The sequence below is a fragment of the Cavia porcellus genome, unplaced genomic scaffold (genome assembly GCF_034190915.1).
Source record: "Cavia porcellus strain 051 isolate PalLab524CR breed Dunkin Hartley unplaced genomic scaffold, mCavPor4.1 scaffold_5, whole genome shotgun sequence".
NCBI lineage: Eukaryota > Metazoa > Chordata > Mammalia > Rodentia > Caviidae > Cavia > Cavia porcellus.
Genome location: NW_026947488.1, coordinates 12,711,233 through 12,722,278, shown reverse-complemented (window position 1 = coordinate 12,722,278; position 11,046 = coordinate 12,711,233). Strand labels below are relative to the sequence as shown.

Below are 11,046 nucleotides of genomic sequence, written 5' to 3'. Positions count from 1 at the left end.
ATGTGGACATGCCAAAATTGGCTTAGTTGTTCCATATTGAGAGACTTTACCTAGGTGATTTTCAATTTGCCTGTATAACATACAGAGCTACAAGCCAGGTGTGAAGGCACATGCCTGTAATGCCAGCACTCGGGGAGGCTGAGGCAGGAGGATCATTGCAAGTTCGAGACCAGCCTAGGCTACAAAGTGAGCTCAAGGATCAGCCTGAAATGTATAGTGAGACCCTGTCTCAAAAAGACAGAGACAAAACCAACAAAACCAGAGCTAAAATGAATATTTTTATTCAGGCCTCCTTGGCACATGCTAGACCAATAAAAGGTCACCTTTATCTGAAACGCTCAGGACCATGAGTGTTTTTTTTTTTTTTTTTTTTTGGGTACCAGGGATCGAGCTCACAACCTAGTGCTTGACAGGCAGGTGCTTATGCTGCAGAGCTAAATCCCCAGCCCCCATGAATGTTTCTGATTTCAAATTTTGGGGGGTTCTGGAGTCCGGGATTGACTGGTTGAACACCCCTAATCAGAAATGACAAGTGCGTAATCGAAAAGTTTTGGATTTTGGAGTACTTTGGATTCTACATTTTGGGATTAGGGATGCAACCTGTACTAATAATAGTTAACATTTTAATAATAGTAATAATTGTTCATATTTACTGAACTGATAATATATGCCAAACCCTACTCAGCCTAGGCTCCTTGTCTACAGTAAATGATCTAACTTTTTTTTTTTTTTTTTTGATACTCGGTACTGAATCCCAGAAACACTGAACTCTGCCAGCCATTTGGCTAGGGGGATGGGTACCAGCATTCAAACTCAAGAACTCACACTTGCCACGCAGGTGCTTATGCTTCTGAGCTATATCCCTGGCCCTTTTTTTGTCTCTTTGAGACAGGGTCTCACTGTGTGGTTCAGGCTGGCCTTGAGCTCACTTTGTAGTCCAGGCTGGTCTTGAACTTACGATGAAATGATTCTGCTACCTCAGCTTCCTGAGTGCTGGGATTCCAGGCGTGTGACACCAGGCCCAGCTCAAGGCCGTTTGAATATTTAATTCTTATTACAATTGAATGAGAGGTCTTAGTACTGCCTCCATAGTACAGTTACAACAACTGAGGCTCAGTTTTAGAAATTTATTCAAAATTACCCAGCCATCTGATCAGCTTACAGTCCTGAGTTTGATTCCTGGTACAAAAAGAAAAAAAAATACCCAGTCAGCAAAGGACAGGGGCAGGATCAGAAGCCAGTTTTCCCTCCCCGGTCCATGCTTTCCTAGCTCTACCAAACGGGCCTGTGTCACACCTGGGCCTCCTCCAGCAGGGCGGTGCTGCCACTTGGGGACCCCTCTGCAAGGCCGAGGCGCTGGCCCCATCTCAGGTTAGATGCATTTCCTGCAGCCTTTCCAGCTGGGTCCGTCTGGGAAGCGCTAAGCTACCCACGTCGCCCCTTCAGCCCGCAGTCCTGTCTTCTTGCTGGCCACAGATGACGGCGAGAAGCAGGCTGGGTTATGTAACCAGAGGAACAGCGATACCAGCCAGCTCACTGATGAGAGGCAAACAGGAAAGCAGGCAGGCAGGGCTTCCTGGAATCCAGGTCTCTGAGCTGCCAAAACGGGCCTCCTCTCCTAGGAACAATTGAATGTCACTGGGTAACCCAACACTGCTGGCCGCACAGGCCTGCTGCCCACGCCTCACAGAGCAGCCTGTGAGAGCCAGGCTGGGCCCGGAGGGAGAAAGGGCCTTGGCAGGGTGCCCTGGAGGCCATCCGAGGAGACGCTGCAGCGCCAGGCTCCACTCGGGTCTCGGCCATGTGACGGCGCAGGTCACAGGCTCGGATGGACAGGACCTGGGCCCAGGGAGCACCAGGCAGGGGCACTGGCTCGTGGTTAGTCCCTGAACCCAGGGCTATTTTATTTGTCTAATGGATTGGTTGGTTGTCTTTTTGAGACAGGGTTTCACGCTGTAGTTTAGGCTGGCCTTGAACTCACTATGTAGCTAGCCCAGGCTGGTCTTGAACTCTTGGCAATCCTCCTGCCTCAGCCTCTGTTGTGAGGGGATTACAGGCTCTCACCACACATCCTGCTTCACATGGCAACTGTTTAAGTCTTTTCGGAGGCATCTACATGCTACAACTCTTTAACTTCGCTAAAGAGAACAAGTGAATGTAACTCCGGTTGAGTGTTCATGTGCCTGTAATCCCAACAGCTCCGCAGGCTAGCTCGAGGGTCACAAGTTCAAGACCAGCCTGGGCATCTTAGACACAACCTATCTCAAGGCATTACAAAGAAGGGGCCCCAGAGGTGTAGTTAAGGGCAAATTACCTATAACCAGAAAGAGAAAGAGAAGCACAATGATGTGGCTGTGTGTCAATAAAACTTAATTTTTGGACACTGAAACTTGCATTTCATATGACTTTCAAACTACAAAATATTATTTTACATTTTTGACATTTAAAAATATGAAATTTCTCTTAGCTTGAGGACCTCACACACAAGACAAATAATGGGTTTAGCAAAGAATTTAGCATAATGCAGGATATATTTAAGTGTCCAATCATTAAAAATAAACTGGGTGTGGTAGTACATGCCTACAATCCCAGCACTTGGGAGGCTGAAGCAGAAGGATCTCTGCAAGTTAGAGGCTAGCCTTGGCTACATAGCAAGACTCTATCTCAAAAAACAACACAACAAAAATAACAACCATCATGTTGAAGAGGGCACACAGAATGCATAAAAATAGATAGAAGAGACTGTATAAGACTTCACTGGGGAAAATGAATAGATTTATTAAATTCTTGTTATATGCCAGACCCTGGGCTCAGTCATTTAGTTACATTTGTGTGTTAATAAATCATTAATCCTGTTATCACACCCATTTTGTAGATGAGGAAAGTAGAGGAACAGCACAGTCAAGGTACTGGCAGGGCTGGGACTCGCAGAGAATGTAGTTCTGAAGCCCACATTTATTGTCATCTGCGATATTTCTAAGTGCTTATACTATTGCACCCAGGGTCTTTACACTAAACTACATCCTTAATCCTTAGCCTTTTTTTTTCTTTTGTCTTTCTGAGATAGGGTCTTGCTATGCAGTTTAGGCTGGAATTGGGCTCACTTTGTAGCCCAGGCTGGTCTCAAACTCTCAAGGATCCTCCTGCCTCAGCCTCCTGAGAGCTGGGATTATAGATATGCGCCACCACACTTGGCTCATCTCTAGTCTTTTTTAAAAAAAATTTTCTGGGGGGAGAACATGGTCTTATTAAGTCACTAAATTGCCCAGGTTGGTGCTGAATGTGTTGCCCTCCTGAGGGGTGGGATTACAGGAATGTATCACTGTCCATAGGTCCAGGAACCCTCATTTTATAAAGAAGGAAAGTGAGGTTCATAGAGAGAAAGTATATGGACTAACATCACACAACTGACAGAGGGCAGGCTGGGCTTTGAACCCAGATAATCTACTTTTTTTTTTTTTTTCTTTTTCTTTTTTTATCGGTACCGGGGATAGAACTCACAACCACACACTTGCAAGGCAGGCACTTATGCCACTGAGCTAAATCCCCAGCCCCAAGATAATCTGCTTTCTTTCTTTTTTTTTTTTTTTTGCCACTAATTTGGAATAAAGATAATCTACTTTCAAAACCGATTACTCAGTCATCATCCTATTTCAAAACCGATTACTCAATCATCATCCTATATCTCGTTCTCTCAGCACAATTTTTCGAGACAGAATCGTACTTTGTAGTGCAGGATGAGATTACAGGCGTGCCCCCACCATGCCCAGTTTATCATATCATATTTTATCTAAATCATTCTCAATTATATGAAATACTAACTCAGACCTGGAATTTGCAGGTCAAAGAGTAAGGTGGGTGTGGTGGTACATGCTTGTAATCAACAGCATGAGGGAAGCTGAGGTAGGCATATTCCTGAGTTTAAAGCCAGCCTGAACTATATTAGTGAGATCCTGTCTCCAAAAGAAAAAAATAAAAGATAAACGTAGGGACTTCTGATCACATCACAAAGGGAATAGGTTGGGCATCGAGCTGCTGGTAGTGCCGAGCAAGTGGTGGCAGTTAAGGGTAAGGCCATGAGGGCCTATAGATCAGGCATAAGCCACGGCTCAGTCTTGCTAGCTGGGAAATCCTGGGCATGTCACTTCACTAGCCCGAGAATCCCCTCATCACCAGACAAGCTCTGCTTTCACTGATCCTGACCTCACTGCTGGGCTTGAACTGTATCCCACCGCGGCCTGGTTAGCATTCCTTCCTCCGGACAGTTCTGATGATGAAAAATGTGAGCACTGCATGGCAGGAATTTCTGCTTCTCTTTCCCCAGACAGTTCTCAAAAGAGCCAGAAAAACGGATGAAGGCCAAACACTGAGAACCTATGAATTCCCAGGAATCATCAGGAATGGAGTAGAAGAGAGGCCGTCAGAGTGAGCCTCCAGGCTCTCATCAAACTCGCTGCAATGGACGGGGTAGGGCACTGTGGAGGGCGGCAGCCAGGAGCACTCTGCTGGAGACAGAAACCTGCTAACACCAGCTTCAGCCAAGAGATGATTGGCTCCCTTAATTAAAAACACCGCCAGGAGTGGCAGCTCTACCAGGAGTGTATCCAAGGGTTCAAATGCCACTCCACGGACATCCCCTCTTTCTCCACCTCTGTGCTCTTACCGTGAGGTCACCCTGCTAGAGACAAGATGAACATAGGATTTCGGGGCTGGAGCTGAGAGATCCTGACCTCTCATTGGTTTCAGTGATGAGTTCCAGAATGAAGTCTCATTGGTTCTAACAGGGTCATGTGCCCATCTCTAAACCAATCACTGTGGCCTTGGAGATAAAGGCTGTGATTGGGTAGCCTAAAGCCAGGCAAAGATGGAAGCAGTTTTGCCTGAACTCCAGGGACAGATTGTAGGAGGGGAGGCCAGGTGTGGTGGTGCACTCCTGTAATCCCACCAACTCGAGAAGCCCCAGCAGGAGGATCGTCTGGAGTTTAAGGCCAGCCTGAAGTATAATGCAAGACCCGGGTCTCAAACAAACAAATGCAAAACAAAAAATTACCAAGCCTGGTGACACATGCCTGTAATTCCAGCACTCAGGAAGGCTGAGGCAGGAGGATTACCACAAGTTCAAGACCAGCCTGGACACACAGCAAGACCCTCACTCAAAAGGCAAAAAAAAAAAAAAAGCAAAAAATAAACAAACACCTGGCTTGTATATCTAACTGCTATTTGTCACTGTGTAACAGGAATCTCAAGGTTAACAAGGTCAAAATCAAACTTCTGATTCCTGACTCTCCCAAACCTATTCTTCCTGACCAAATACCTACTTGCTCAAACCAGAGACAGCTCTTTCACCCACTTTTCCTACCCAGCCCATCCCCCAGGCCTGTCCCACTTTCCCGGGAGTCCAGAGGATTCCCCCACCAAGTCAGTGAAAAAAGGCTCTGGCTTGGCCTCATCCTGTCCAGACTCCAAGCGGTATGCGCTCAAGGTCGCACGCTTCCAATCTGCAAAGGGAAGATGCTTAAGGTGTCATTGGTTAGACTACCAGCAGTAAACTCGATGCTCCCTGTGTGGGTGGCAGGCGGCTCTGGGGAGCCAGGGGCAGGGGTCGGCTGAGGAGAGGCTGAGTTGGGAACCCACTCAGCCTAAGTTAGTGGCCGTGACCCCATGGCTCGCCATCCCCGCCTGCACAGTAAGTGGATTTCCTCGCAGCTGTTCTCACACAGGAAGCCTTCAAATTACTCTGGCTGCCTGCCGTCCTGGCCCATCCAGTACCAAGACACAAAAGCACACTGCTGAGGGCACCAAGGCAGAGACAGGCAAAGGACCTGGATCCCTGGTGTAATGCGCTCCTCTAAATGAACACACTCTGTTCTGCGTCCAAGCTTCTCGGGACACGATGTGCTCACAGGTCATCTGCGGCTTTGTACTTGTGTCCCGTGTATCCCCTCGGTACAGCATGTTGCTGACAACACCCAGGGTTTCTGACAAGATCTGCATGCTGGGGAATGCGGGAGGGCAGCTTTAGAGGACAGGGGGGAATTTTAGAGGACAGGCAAACAGACATATTTTTCCTGGTTATGGTGCTTAAGTTTTGTTTTTCTCAGCTTGCATCATCTCAAAAACTAGATAGTTAAAAAAAAACCTAGGTAATAAAACTTCAAAACTCTATAGAACAATTGGGTTTCACCTTTCTTCTAAGTACATGAAATAATCAATTCTTGCTACAAAGTTCAGACTGGTCTTGAACTCACTATCCAATCAAGGCTGGCCTTGAACTCATAGAGATCCTCCTGCCTCAGTCTCCCAGGTGCTGGGATTATAGCACACCACCACACCTGGTAGAATAAATGCATTTAACCTGGCAAGCCTGGCCCCTGCTGTGATAGTCTCTGCGAAGCTGTTGGGGAAGTTTTTGTTGTTGTTTTGGTACTAGGGATCAAACTCACAACCTCACACTTGCCAGGCAGGCACTTATATCAGTGAGCTAAATCCCTGGCCCAGCTGTTGGGAAAGTAAAGAAAGAAATTCACTGTTGAGTTCAGTCACCAGTCAGTAGGAAGCGATTTGACATCCAGAGCCCAGGGACATTCAGATTCTTCCTGCCTGCTCTGCCAGCGCCCAGCAGCTCACCCAGCCCAGCTCAGCCCAAAGTTTCAAAGGATTTCCCCGAAGGGCATCTGGTGCCAGCTGTACCGCCTTGAAGTTCTTTCATGTGTCTGCTTCAAATGCATCATTGGTCTGCCTCCTGCTCTTCAAAGACGGTGGAGGAAATGTGGCCGGCAGCTAAGGAGCTCAGATAGTCTTCTACTTTGTTCCAGACCAAGTTTCCAAGAGGAAAACGGATTTTCTCAAGGTCATACACAGTCACTTTGTGGCAGGACAGGAGTCACCAGGGATTCTCTCGCTACCCGGTACCCATGGCTTCTTCAGCCTGCCGCTGTCCTGCCCAAAGTGTCCTCCCTGGCTTTCAAGCTGTCAGCACTGGGAGATCCCCTAAGGAAAACAACCTGGACATCCTACTTCCATCGGGGACAACACATCCTGCTGCCACCTCCTGCATGTTACAGACATCTCACAGATGAAAGGCTCTGGAGAATCTCCCAGTAGAAGAAAACTACTTTTAAAAAGTTTCCCTCCAGGCCATTCAAGGTGGCGCCTGCCTGTAATCCCAGCACTCTGTGAGGTTGAGGCCGGAGGATCACTAGTTCTAGGCCAGCCTGGGCTACATAGTGAGTTTGAGGCCAACATGGGCTATATAGTAAAACCAGGTCTCAAAACAACAAAACAATGCATGAAAGGCTGAGGCAGGAGGATCGTTGCAAGTTCAAGACCAGCCTGAACTATAAGGTGTGTTCAAGGCCAGCCTGCCCTGCATTGCGAGACCCTGTTTCAAAATGAAAAAAATTCCCTCCAAGCAAGCTCTGGAATCACCTAATTCCAGTTCGAATTCACAGTCTTTATCATCCTCAGTCTCCACACCTATAAATTGAGGATACGGTGGTTCCTTCCAGATAAGGTGCTGCAAGAACACTATGGCAAGTCTAACAGTCTCTTCTCTGCAATCATTGTTTCCAAACTTAGAAAACTTTGGATTTTAGAAAAGTAATGTGGTTTATATGCCATACAGTCCATAGCATCCCATAATCAAAACATTGTTATGAGCTGGATGTGATGGTGCATCCCTATAATCCCAGCACTTGGGAGGCTGAGCCATGAGGGTCGACAGGAGTTTAAAGCCAGCCTGGGCTACAGAGTGAGTTAAAGACCAGCCTGGAATACATATGGAGATCCTGATTCAAAAAACCAAATCAAAACAAACAAAATTGCTATGGAACCCATGAATATTCACAGTATGTGGGTTTGACAGAGTGATGGCCAACTTTTTAGAGCTTTCAATGACATAATCGGCCTGCTGTGACACTTGCGTGCCATAGGTTGACCATCACTGAACTACAGCGGAAATAACCTCTGGTCAGTTCAGAATTTGTTCCTGAATTTTGGTGCCAGACTTTTGGAAAATTTGGTTTTCATAGTCTTTTGATTTCAGAGTTGTGTGTATATGGTGGGGTGTTTTGTGTTTTGAGACTGGGTGCTACTATGTAGTTCAGATTGTCTTTGAACTCACCATGTTGTGCAGGCTGGCCTCAAACTCACGGTAGTCCTCCTACCTCAGCCTCCTGAGTATTGAGACTATGTCTAGCTAGACACAAGTTTTTATATTAAGTTGATTTTATGTTTATAATACTGGGGATTAAACCCATTGTCTTCACAGTGAACTATCTTCCAGCCCTTTTTAAATTTTTTTATTTTGAGACAAGTTATCACTAAGTCACTAACTTGTCTAAAGTAGGCTTAAACTTGTGATCCTCCTGTTTCAGCCTCCCTGAGTGCTGGGATTGCAGATGTGTGCCACCATGCCTGGCTTGATTTCACAATTATGGATAAAATAATGAAAACTTGTAATGAAATTAATGACTAATATTCACTGAGCCTTTCCCTGGAGCCAAGCAATGTGCCAAGCACTTTGCTAGGATTAATTTTTGGAATCTTACAGAACAATTCCTTGCAGTAACTGCCACTGTAATCTCATTAGGCAGATAAATAATCAGAGCCATAGAGCCAATAATCACCCAAGAGGCAAAGCTGGGATTAAATGAGATCACAGGGAGGAATTGCTTATCGTGGTGCCTGTCATAATCACCGCTATGTAAACTGTTGGAGTTTTCTGGTGCAATAAAGAGAAAAGTAACAAAAGCACACATTTATTGAGGACGCAAAAAAGTACACGACCCATAGTGCTTGGGCGGCTTCATTTGCCACAGACAAACATGGCGGGAGGGTTTATGACCTCTGACCGGAAGTGGCCCTTGGGCGGGCATTGATGACGTATAAGTAACTGATTGGAATTTTCTTCATGCACCGAACAGGAAGGGGAGTTGCAATTAGAGCTGAAGAAGAAGCAGGAAGTGGTAAGTTTTGTACAGTAATTTATACTAGGGCAAGACTTTCATAAATGTCAGCTATTATTACCTTCAGTAATGCCGTCCTCATCAATGGTGTATGTGTAATTTGTGATTTTACTAGAATGAAAATATTCTATACAGGGAGGGGAATGAGCCTCGATTTTTGAATTGAAGTCAGAAGTGGTGTTGTTACAGGCAGCTGAGTTAGTTATAAATATTACAGGCAGTCAGACGGCTGAGCCAGAGCAGAAGTCCAGATCCCTTGCAGGCTTGGAGGAGACAATCACCTCCCACAGTGGGCCAGATCACAAGACAAAAGGCAAAGCAAATACACCCACATCCTAAGGATCCACAGTCCAGATAGTTCTCTGTCACCCTGAGGAAGTCAGGAGTCAGCATCCCAGCGCCTACAGGAAGTCACTGCTCTAAGCACGCGGCTATGTGACTCACGCCTCATTTGTTCCTGACTTAATCAATTTTACCAGAGCAATTAATCTTGGTTAACCATAGTTCTGTGCCGCCCTTATGCTCACCGTGCCATTTTTCCCACCTTGAACCCCTCTCACCACCCCACGATTTTACTCTCTAAAAGTTCCTAGAAAAGACAGTGTCCTTGGCAACCTGCTGGGGACCCCTTCTGTGTCTCTCTGACGGAAGCTTTCTTTCTCAATAAATATATTCTGCTCTTAACCTCCATCATTCCTAAAATTCATTTTTCGATTTTAGAGAACATGAACTCATACTGGACATACAGCAGGTTGGGAGTTTCATACCCCTGTATCAGTGTCAGGCCTGTAATCCCAGCACTCGGGAGGCTGAAGCAGAAGGATTCTGAGTTCAAGGCCAGTCTGGGCAACATAATGAGATGCTGGCTCAAAAAAGAAAAAGACAAGAAAAGAAAAGAAAAACTGATCTGAGCCAAATCTGTAGGCTGCTTTTCCAAGTTGCCGGTATGGGTAGAAATGGATTTCACTTCTAAATTGCCTATTTCAGCACAGGGAGGCCGGAAGCTGTGCACCTTGGGGCAGCCCTGGAGGGGCACAGCCTCAGGGAAGAGCTTGCTGTCCCTTAGGAGGGCAGTTCACCGGCAGCCTGAGGGCACAATACCTCTGGGACACTTGCCTGGTGGGTGCAAACTCCTCCCACGTCCAGTCCTCCCTCCCGAGTGAGGTGACCAATACTACTGTCCTCCAACTCCTGGAAACCTCCTCTCCTTCCTGTTTTAGTCACTCCCCTCTGTAATGTTCCCCATCGGCTTCGCAGAGAGCCTGGGTGTGGGTCTGAGCTGTGCTGGCGGGGATCCCTTTATCTCTCCAGCCTCCATGCTGGATCAGCCTCTGTAGTAACCAGGGGCAGTTCCCTTCCTTCCCTTCAGCAGCAATACCCCAGGGTGAGCGCAGGATCCAGCTGTTAACCAAGCAGCCTTCGGGGAACCTGTGGCTTCACTATCAACTCAAAAAGCGGAAGACTCCTGGCCTGTCCCTTTCTTTCTGCTCGCAGAGGCCAGAGCCTTGTGCAGCTGCCAGTGCAGCCGGTTTGGATGAGTGTGAGGCTGGAGGCCAGCTGCAGAAGATGCCGGAGCAGAAGAGCCTGTGTCTTCCACCATGGAACCTTCACAATAACTTTGCAGCTGGGGACCTCCAGATGTTGTGCTATAAAAGATGACCACATTGTTTCTTTGCTTCAAGCCGCTGTGAGCCAGGCAGGCTCCCACTAGCAGTTAAAAGTGTCATAAGCAGTGAAGCCACATTCCTGAGGCCTTTTCTCCAGATCGTCTTCCAGCAGGAATGGAAGGGAACTGCTCCAAAAATCATCCAGTCTCCAGGTTGCCAGCACATAGGGTACCTCTTCGCTGCTTCGAATCCTTCCATGGCCTCACGCTGCTCTTAGGTCAGAGTTCAAACTCCTCACGAATGAAGACTTGCAAAGATTTGGGCCCTGTGGGTCGAATATCCTCCCCTACCCCACCTAGACCCTGACCCAAAAAACTTAGTTTTTGAACACCCTACCTCACCGTGCTGGTACAAATCTCTCTTCCCTCACATCAACTGGCTTCTTTCTCACCCTTCAGGAACCTGTGTTGTCC

The 11,046-nt window shown here is 46.9% G+C and overlaps 1 long non-coding RNA gene across 1 annotated transcript; it reads right to left on the bottom strand.

Moving 5' to 3' along the window:
• Positions 1-1,113: 1,113 nt before the first annotated feature.
• On the bottom strand, positions 1,114-1,684 carry LOC134475868 (uncharacterized). Its single transcript, XR_010047198.1, has 2 exons — positions 1,297-1,684; positions 1,114-1,179 (listed from the first exon to the last, which is right to left on the bottom strand). It is a non-coding gene; the product is annotated as an uncharacterized LOC134475868 (long non-coding RNA).
• Positions 1,685-11,046: the final 9,362 nt, after the last annotated feature.